The 9627-nt window shown below is 41.5% G+C and overlaps 1 long non-coding RNA gene across 1 annotated transcript; it reads left to right on the top strand.

Annotated features, from left to right (window-relative positions):
* Positions 1-686: 686 nt before the first annotated feature.
* LOC146180629 (uncharacterized) lies at positions 687-9057 on the top strand. The gene is made up of 5 exons (XR_014700104.1): positions 687-795; positions 1951-2087; positions 5496-5653; positions 6569-6720; positions 8941-9057. It is a non-coding gene; the product is annotated as an uncharacterized LOC146180629 (long non-coding RNA).
* Positions 9058-9627: the final 570 nt, after the last annotated feature.

Below are 9627 nucleotides of genomic sequence, written 5' to 3'. Positions count from 1 at the left end.
ATAGATATGTGTTTACCGAATAACAGCGCAATTTCATGGTAATACCGCACTGATGTCATCAATACAGCGAAAAGGATGGCTTCAAAGTTTCACGAAATATTCACGAAGCTGTCTCCGAGTAAAGGTAACCAAATCAACAATCAGTTTTTCGTGTTTAATTAGCATAAATGGATAATGCTCTCAGTCTTGAGAGCTATATCTTTTCCGCCACTGTAAATCTGCATGTGTGTGAGCGGGCGTGTGTGCAAATAACTTATGCGCAGGTACTCAATATGTGTGGCCCCGCATACGGTCAGAACTCGTTTTCATTACAATGAGGAAAGCAAACACACGATCCATGCAGCGCGCTGTGAAGAAGCGGGCTCGCCACTCCGAGTCTCTGCGTCGCCTCGAATACCAGCCACCCCACAAAACCACCGGAAGAAAAAGAACGAAAGCAAAAGATTGCGAACGCACAGAACCGGCGCTCGCTCGGCATTCCACGCTTCTCGCCTTTCGTCTGAGCAGCGCGGCGACCTTGGCGCGGCAGCGCGACTAAAAAGAACAAACAAAAAAAAAAAAGCGAACTCCACGATACACGCGTAACACGCGTGAGCGGACGCCGAGACTACGGCTTGGCTACGGCACCCATGTGTCACGTGATTGCTCTCAGAATTCCTGCAAAAATCACGTGATTGTGTCACGTAATCGCGCACCGAAGACCCAGACGACCTGCAAAAAAAACTTCTCGGGGAAGCGGCGTTTGGCGACGTCGAGCACGGAAAAAAATACTTCTTTCTGCCAGAAATCTTCAATGTAAGTTGCCAAACGTTTTCATTCCATTTTTATAAACCCTTTGCGCATACTCACGGAAAAGTTTATGTTTCTGAACTGAGCAGTTTTTAACTTACACGCGTTTACCCATTTTTTAATTTGCTGCACACAGCACGACCAATTTGCTAGGAAGATTTTTCATCGTTTAGCCTTTTTAGCACCTAGTTAAGTTCTAAAAAGTGATCCTCGATGGTCCGCGGCCTCTTTCCGATCATTTTGCAACAAAGTTCAGATAGTTAAGGCGTTTGTTTTTGCGGAGTTATTACCAAATATTCAAACGTAAACAACCGCTTTGCCTCGCAGCCATAACTGTCAGCTTCAAATATTGAGAGAGGCCTTGTACTGCGTGAAAGCGATGTAGACGCTATTTTTATCTTCCATCAGATGTGTGCGATCGCTCGCTACCTATCTTTTTATTTATAGGGTTTCTTTGCTGAGCTATTTGCACATAGAGCCGGTAATTCGAGGTTGATAGGAATAGTTCATAAGCAACGACTTTTGCGCGTAAAATTATACTGTATTTTAAGCTTTCCTTTCGAGTAGGCACAGATTGGGGGGGGGGGGGGGAGGGTTGATATATCGTTTTATTCCTAACAATTCTCAGACTCCAACACAGTAATAGTTATATTTGTATCCTCAGTAGGTCAGTACGTATTGTTTATTTAAGTCCCAACGGTTTTTTTTTTTTTTTTTTTTTTTTACGGAGGCGTGGCAAGTTATGTGGGTCAAACTAACAATTGGCTGTGAAGTAAGTGGTTAGAGCTTTCAAACTTGGTCTTCTGTTTTGTTTAATTTCTAAGAACCTTTAAGCTTCACAGAGAAACAGCATATCTTGAAAAGTGAATTTCAACTATGGAAGTTCTTCGTTTATTAATGTTTGACATTGCTGACAAGGGTCAGAATTGAAACAGATGATAGGATCGAGTTTTTTGGTAACTTATGGCATGTGACCTAGAGCTGCTAGGAACTCATTTTCTGAGATAGCTTTTCTTTAGTAGTATAGGGAAAGTAATGGTATGTTATGGATTTGCGAAGCATGGATTTAATGAAGTCTTTCTTTTACTGCGTTTACGGCTTGTTTGGCAATAATGCTTGCAGTCCAGCTGATACAATTGTATTGTCAAACTGCTTTTGCAGCAGATTTCATCTGCCATCGAGGGAGTGCTGCCTGAATATGAAGCAGACAGCGTCATGAATCTGTTGAGGCAGTTTATTCTATCAGCCACGGATGCCCTGCCTTAAAGCATCCTTCCTGTAAAGGAGACATTAAAATGGTAGGTATCACATGCTGATGTTTTTTGCATTCATGTGTTTGCTTTATAACTGTAAAATTTTTACTGGTTCATGCTTTCTTGCATTTATTGTTTTCTTTTGAGAGTATAAAGGGCGGATGTGTAACAGGCTTCATTAAAGCAAAGCTTGAAACCAGCTCGGTATTGTTATATGATTCTTGCTGTGTATTTAGCGCAAGACTGATGTGTTGGTGAATCTTGCTCATAGTCTGCACTAAAGAAAATTTTTCGTGGCCTCTTCAGAGCTTTAAAACAGGAGATATACTTAGCTGTTTTATTGCAGTTGTACCTACTATTTCTAGTTGAGGCAAAATTGAGTAAACCTGTGTTTTAATAGCTCATTGACATAGTTTCATAATATAGCTGACTGCACTGTGCATATGTGTGCATGTTCATGCTGACATTCAGTTACTGTTTATTTAGACTGCCTCAGCATATGTACACATACAGTGATGCTTCACTTGAACAAAGTTCAAGGGACCTTAGGAAAAAGTTTGTTGAAATGAAAGTTTATTGGACTGAAATAAATGCGTGGAAGATTGTTTCCATTAGCTTCAAGAAATATTCAGTTCAGTTGTGTCCGACTCTTCATGACCCTATGGACAATGTCACGCCACACTTTCCGGTCTCTCACTATCTTCCTAACATCACATAACTTCATCTGCAGTGCCTCGAGGATGCCATCTAACCATTGCGTTCGCTGCCTACCCCTTCTCTGGCGACCCTCAACCTTTCCCAACATCAGATCTTTCTCCAGCGACTCCTCTCTTCTCATCAGATGACCAAAGTAGCTGAGCTTTAACTTTAGAATTTGACCCTCCAATGAGCAGTCAGGGTTTATGGTCGATAATATCGACTGATCTGATCTTCTGGCAGTCCAAGGAACTCTCAAGAGTCTTCGCCAGCACCACAATTCAAACGCGTCAATTCTTCGGCGGTCAGCCTTTTTCACAGTCCAACTCTCGCATCCATACATCACAACTGGAAAGACCATAGCATGAGTTATACGGATCTTGGTTGGCAGACTAATGTCTCTGCTGTTTACTAGGCGGTCAAGGCTAACCATTGCTTTCTTTCCCAGAAGCAGGCGTCTCCTAATTTCATGGCTGCAGTCTCCTTCCGAGGTAATCTTGGAGCCCAAGAAGAGAAAATCTGTCACGGATTTTTAGGTTGTTCAAATCTTATCTGGGCCCATTTATTTGTCATTGCGCTGATTTGCAAGTGAAGAATGCGTAACCTTTTGCAGCACTTTTGAAAGGACTACAGTGGTTTTGAACTCGATTACTGTGCAAGCTCCTGAGAATCTTGCCTATCACAACGGCCTGCTGAGGAGAAAAAGGCTCATTTTCTCCAAGCAGATCATGGTTAACCAAAATGCACACATTCGCAATTCTTGGAGCTAAAGGGCCTAGTAGGGCTGAAGATCTGGCTTTGACTGGCTATGACTGTACAGCTAATTAAGCGTGCAGACAGCTATGGATTCATCTGGTCACAAGCTAGTTTAGACAGCCAATTCACTTTAATGCTAAGTAACGGCCACTTCTCTTCACGCGATAATGAAGAGTGGTTCCTAACATAAAAATATGCTACAAAGAGTGCGGACTGTGCTTTTTTAAGTGCTCAGTATGACTTTGAAGACACAGGATAGCACCGCAGAAAATGTTCGTTGAACTGAAATGAGCAATAACTGAAGTTTGTTAAAATGAAGTGTGTTTGCATAGTGTTCAATAGAGCTTCAGTGGGGGGATTTAATAAAGTTCGTACAACTGAATACATCGTCGAAGTGACGTTCGTTCAAGTGGTATTCTGTTTTTCTGTGACTAAATGAGAACATTTACTTTGCTCAAAGCAACATATACACAAATATTTACTTTCTTGCTCGTCACCAAGATTTGCAATTAACTTCCGAACTCATTTTATTCACAACCTAAATAAATGCATCGTTAACCCTAGAGCCAAATAGTTACTAGAAATAACAAAAGTAATATGTTGATATTTATCTGTTGGAGAACATTTTTTGTTTAATTGTTTTGTGTGTTTTTGAGTTCTGCAAACATGAGGGGGCTTGTTACAGAAGGGGTGGGCTGCAAGACGAAGGGAAGTATCAGTGTGGCGGCCCTTTTGTGTTTATCAAATAATAATGCATCCTAACATGTTAAACGAATGCCTTTACAGCCTGCTAAAAATCTTTTTTAAATTGCATGTTTGGGTTCTGCCTGGATAAACACAGATGGCAGAGAGAGATCTTTCTGCCATGGGATGTGAACTGCGTTTTGTGCAGAAAGTCGGAGGCTGTCGAACTTGTGTTTATAGATTGTTGTGATTGGGTTTTTTGGGGGCAATATCCTACAGTGAACTTTGCTCAAAGATGTCCTTTTAAACCCCCATGGAATTTGGTTCTCAGGTGTTGAAAATTACAACAGTGTTCTGTAAGATATGATAAGGCTATTAAGCTTGCATGGAAGCGCTGAATGGCTGTTCACCATGCTGATCTTTATTATCAGACCTATCCAAGAGTATAATGAGGGTTTTGTCCAACAGATGATGTTTTGAAAGCTCAGCCATGTGTACCTGTGTTTATCAATGTATTTGAAAAAGTGATCAGTTTGAATGCGATAATTAGAGGTATTGTATCAAAACTAGCTCTCGGCCAGCCTGTAGTGTTTGTGAAAAGGCAACATTGACAAGAAGGGTGTTTTGCTAGAGCTTTTAAGGCTCTTAAATCTGTGCAGCTCTGCTTTACTACATGCACTGTCTCCTGTACATGGCTAGTTAAATGATTTGTGTTCATTTTATTACAAAAAGTCATTGTAAATCTTTAGATAAGCTTGCTCACCTCTATTGTTTGTTTGCATTGTGTTCACGCATGCTATAGCTGGAAATGATGCAGTATTAGTTACAAGTAAATAAATAAAAGGAGCAGCAACTACATTTCCTTCGTCCGCACATTTTTAAGAGAAACATACATGGGCTCATTAGATTTTAGTGTTGTTTGCAACTGTGTTTGATCGTGAACGATCTTCCGGTTATTGCATAGAAATCTTTCAGAAACTTCTGAATTAGTTTGATACCTGGTGGTGTGGAGGTTGACTTCCCAGACAGTAATGTATTCCTATAGTACCGTATGCATGCACAATAGATACACGTAACCCCTTGCATATATCCCTGAATCTTCCAATCTAGAAGAGAATTTTGTGCACAAGCATTTTACTGTAATTTGCCTCTGTGGAGCATTGTATTTCTAATTCTGTGCTGTTTTTATGCTGTTACTTAGCAACATATGAAGTATTCCTTGTTTCTGTTACTTGTGCATTTGACTTTTCCTTTTTTTATTAATCAAAATAACTTTCTTCCTGCTGTTCTGACTAGTGTTCTCGTATGCATATGCAGTCCTCTTGATGCTTCATTGAGCCATATCTGGAGACTCCCTGTTGCCGTGGTCTGTGCCGACAAGTAAAAACTAGGCAACCTGACTTCCGGGACAAGTAGCAGTGGGACGTAGCTGCATGGTTTCTTCAGCATCCATGTGGATTTCTTATAAAAGAGAGGTATTTCTTCTATATTTGACTTTCATATGTGATCAAGATTTTACTTTGGTGACAAGCTCTTGAAGGAAAGGATGGACATGAATGGCACTTTCTTGATTTCTTACTCTCAGGAATACACTATTACGACTTGTTAACTGCATATGTAGCAAAAATTATGTGTGACTGCATATTCCAGCAGTAAGCTTCATGATTTTTTAAGGATGAAATAATTTAGCTCCTATTGTCGGTAGCCTACTATTGACGAGCCAAAGCAGGCAATACTAGGTACTAAAAGGTGATAATGCGGGGCCGGGTAGGTTTTAATGAGACAAGCTCTCCACGTTTTAAGCCTTTGTACAGGGCTAGCATGTCTCCCTGAATGTGTCTGGGACACATGCAAGTCTTGTATCCTCAAAAGGACCTTGTCTAAATTTAAATAAAAGTAGCGCCAACCTATTTTGAGTACGACCAGTTCAGCAGTAAGCCCAAAATTGAAGGAAAAAGGCATTCATGTCCTGTGCGATGTCAGTGCATGTTAAAGAGCCCCAGCTCGTCGAACGCTCTGAAGTCCTCCCCTACAGCATCTCTCATAGCCTGGGTTGCTTTGGGATGTTAAACCACATAAACCAAACCAGTCATTTTTTACCATCCCATCTGACTTGTCTTTCCACGTATCTCCAAAAGATAGTGCCTACATAAGACTTGCCACTATTCCCGAGATTACCTAGATTATTATGTATTTATGTATTTTATGATTATGTAATTTTCCTCAGTGGAGCATTGCGTTTCCAATTCTGGGCTTTTCATACTGTCACTCAGCAACCATATGAAATACTCCTCCTATGTTTCTTTTACTTGTGCATTTGACTTTTCCTTTATTATTCAAAAAATCTTCCTTCGTGCTGTTCTGACTAGTGTTCTCATATGTATATGCAGTCCTCTTGTTGCTTCATTCGACCATATCTGGAGACACCCTGTTGCCGTGGTCTGTGCCGACAAGTAACAAGGCAACCTGACTTCCGGGACAAGTAGCAGTGGGATATAGCAGCGTAGTTTCTTCAGCATCCATGTGGACTTATAAAAGAAAGGTATTCTAAATTTTGCTTTCATATGTGATAAAGATTTTACCTTGGTGACAAGCTCTTGAAAGGAAAAGATGGGCATGAGTGGCACTTTCTTATTTTCTTACTGTCTGGGAATACACTATTGAGACTTGTTACCTGCATATGTAGCAAAAAGTATGTGTGACTGCATATGGTAGGGTAACTATAATATACTTCATCATTCCCTATTATTGCTCTTGTATTCACCTAGGTGCTTGGTGTAGCTGGTCTCCTTTAGTAATTACTTAGGTGTGTGTGTTATCTGCTATGGCTAACATAGGCATCACTCAGGAAAAAATAGAGCAAACAGGCATAGTGGCATCACTTGGTGGTAGCATGCACCAAAATGTATGTATACATACTGATATGTTGCCGCTCAACATGTGTGACTTGACTGAAAATAAAGTGCACGGGAAGACACACACAAGAGAAGAAGACACAGGACACGCGCTAACTCACATCTGGTTTATTTGCACAGTACATAACAATCACATAAAGACAGAGAAAAACTATAAGGAATATTACAAAACATGATCAAGGAATATCACAAAACCCGATCAAGAAAACTGATCTCTGCCTTCCAGAGCCGCACCGACGTATCGCTGACACACTTATCTCCCCTTTTCCCGATATGGAATGCCTCCAAAAGCTCACGCGCTGTCTTATCACGGCCTCTGCCCAGAATCTTAATGTCAGCCAGTCGCGGCTCGCACGCAGTGCAGTTCGCGCAATGCGTTGCCAAATTTGTCCCTCCACTCCTTAAAGCCCGCAAATGATCCCCTGCTCGATCATTAATACAGCACCCGGTCTGGCCAATGTAGGCCTTCCCACAGGTCAGCGGGATCTCATATACGACCCCCATGCAGCAGTCGACAAACCGCTTAGAATGTTTTTTCTCACAACCGCTCAGTTTTCCAACACACGAAATGCGTGAGCAAAGCTCCGCCATCTTCTTCGGAGCGGAGAACACCACCGGCATGCCATGTCTGTTCGCCACTTTCTTCACGTGGTGCGCAACCTTATGCATATACGGTACCACAACAGGCCTGGCCGTATTTCTCACCGGAGCAGTTTCCTTCCCAACACCAAGCGAGCCATGTTTGGGAAGAAAACTGCTCCGGTGAGAAATACGGCCAAACCTGTTGTGGTACCGTATATGCATAAGGTTGCGCACCACGTGAAGAAAGTGGCGAACAGGCATGGTGTGCCGGTGGTGTTCTCCGCTCCGAAGAAGATGGCGGAGCTTTGCTCACGCATTTCGCGTGTTGGAAAATCGAGCGGTTGTGAGAAAAAACATTCTAAGCGGTTTGTCGACTGCTGCATGGGGGTCGTATATGAGATCCCGCTGACCTGTGGGAAGGCCTACATTGGCCAGACCGGGCGCTGTATTAATGATCGAGCAGGGGATCATTTGCAGGCTTTAAGGAGTGGAGGGACAAATTTGGCAGCGCATTGAGCGAACTGCACTGCTTGCGAGCCGCGACTGGCTGACATTAAGATTCTGGGCAGAGGCCGTGATAAGACAGCGCGTGAGCTTTTGGAGGCATTCCATATCGGGAAAAGGGGAGATAGGTGTGTCAGCGATACGTCAGTGCGGCTCTGGAAGGCAAAGATCAGTGTTCTTGATCGGGTTTTGTGATATTCTTTGATCATGTTTTGTAATATTCCTTATATTTTTTCTCTGTCTTTATGTGATTGTTATGTACTGCGCATGACCCCTTTTCAGCATATATTTGCTGTTATTGCTGCAAATAAACCAGATGTGAGTTAGCGCGTGTCCTGTGTCTTCTCGTGTGTGTCTTCCCGTGCGCTTTATCTTCAGTCAAGTTACAATGCACCATCTAGCCCAACTTCAAGTTTTGTTGAACATGTGTATTTGCTTGATGTAGCAAATGGCAGAGGAGAGAGTTTATCTGATGACCAAGCATACTGGCGTGTAAATTTCACTCCTTTGTTTCCTGGGCCCCTATTGTGATAAACTAATGTCGAATGATATAGAGGATCAAAAGGAATACAACTAAACACAGCAATAGTCTCTATCTCCTGAGGGTGTTTTGCAGTATAGTTTGTACAGAAAGTGGTTGGAAACCTGTTAGCATATTTTGAGGAAAAAGAGGCATCTGAGTGAAGAGAGATGTGTGTGATGATAGCACAAAGCGTGTGAAATTGGCAGAGAAATTTTGAGCATGTATATTTCTTTTCTAGGTGACACCATGATAAATTTGATATGGCCGCTACATCAAACACACAGTGTCGTTGCCATCGGAAACCAAGTATTTCTGTGTCAAGGGTTTGTGCAATAAATGAAGGTATGAATTTGCATCTGTTTCTTTCACTACTCTCACTTTTCACGAAATATTACACGCATGTGAACAGTGAGTAAAATACACATTATTATTGGACACTTGAAATATAGTTAGCATAACACAAGATATTGATACTTTGTATGAACATGATTCTTTAAAATAACGGTGGCCAATTATCGGAACACAGTCGTTACAGTGTCCATATACGCTATCAATAGGCTAATCATAGGAGGTATAAATACGTTCTATGTAAATACATTCTATTCAATCACGGTGGCCAATTGTCGGAAGGGAGATCATACATAGATCATATGTGTTCTAAAGACTTTCTTTTGATGGTCGATAGCTTCTATGATCATATTGTCTAAAGACATCGCATAAAGTGATCATAGACATTTTTGTAAGGGATTAGTGATGCTTGCATCCAAACCGTTCCATTTCGTAGTTACACGTGGCAAAAATGAATATCTAAAACACTCGGTGCGGAAAGAATATTCTTTGAGAGTTTTTGGGTGCTTATGGCGGGAAGGTCTGCATTCATCTAAGGATATATACAATGAGCTATCTATGTTTAGTGCATTGTGTA

This window comes from Amblyomma maculatum, chromosome 8 (genome assembly GCF_055883805.1).
Source record: "Amblyomma maculatum isolate TAMU_Amacu chromosome 8, ASM5588380v1, whole genome shotgun sequence".
Lineage (NCBI taxonomy): Eukaryota > Metazoa > Arthropoda > Arachnida > Ixodida > Ixodidae > Amblyomma > Amblyomma maculatum.
This window is presented reverse-complemented; position numbering and strand designations above follow the sequence as displayed.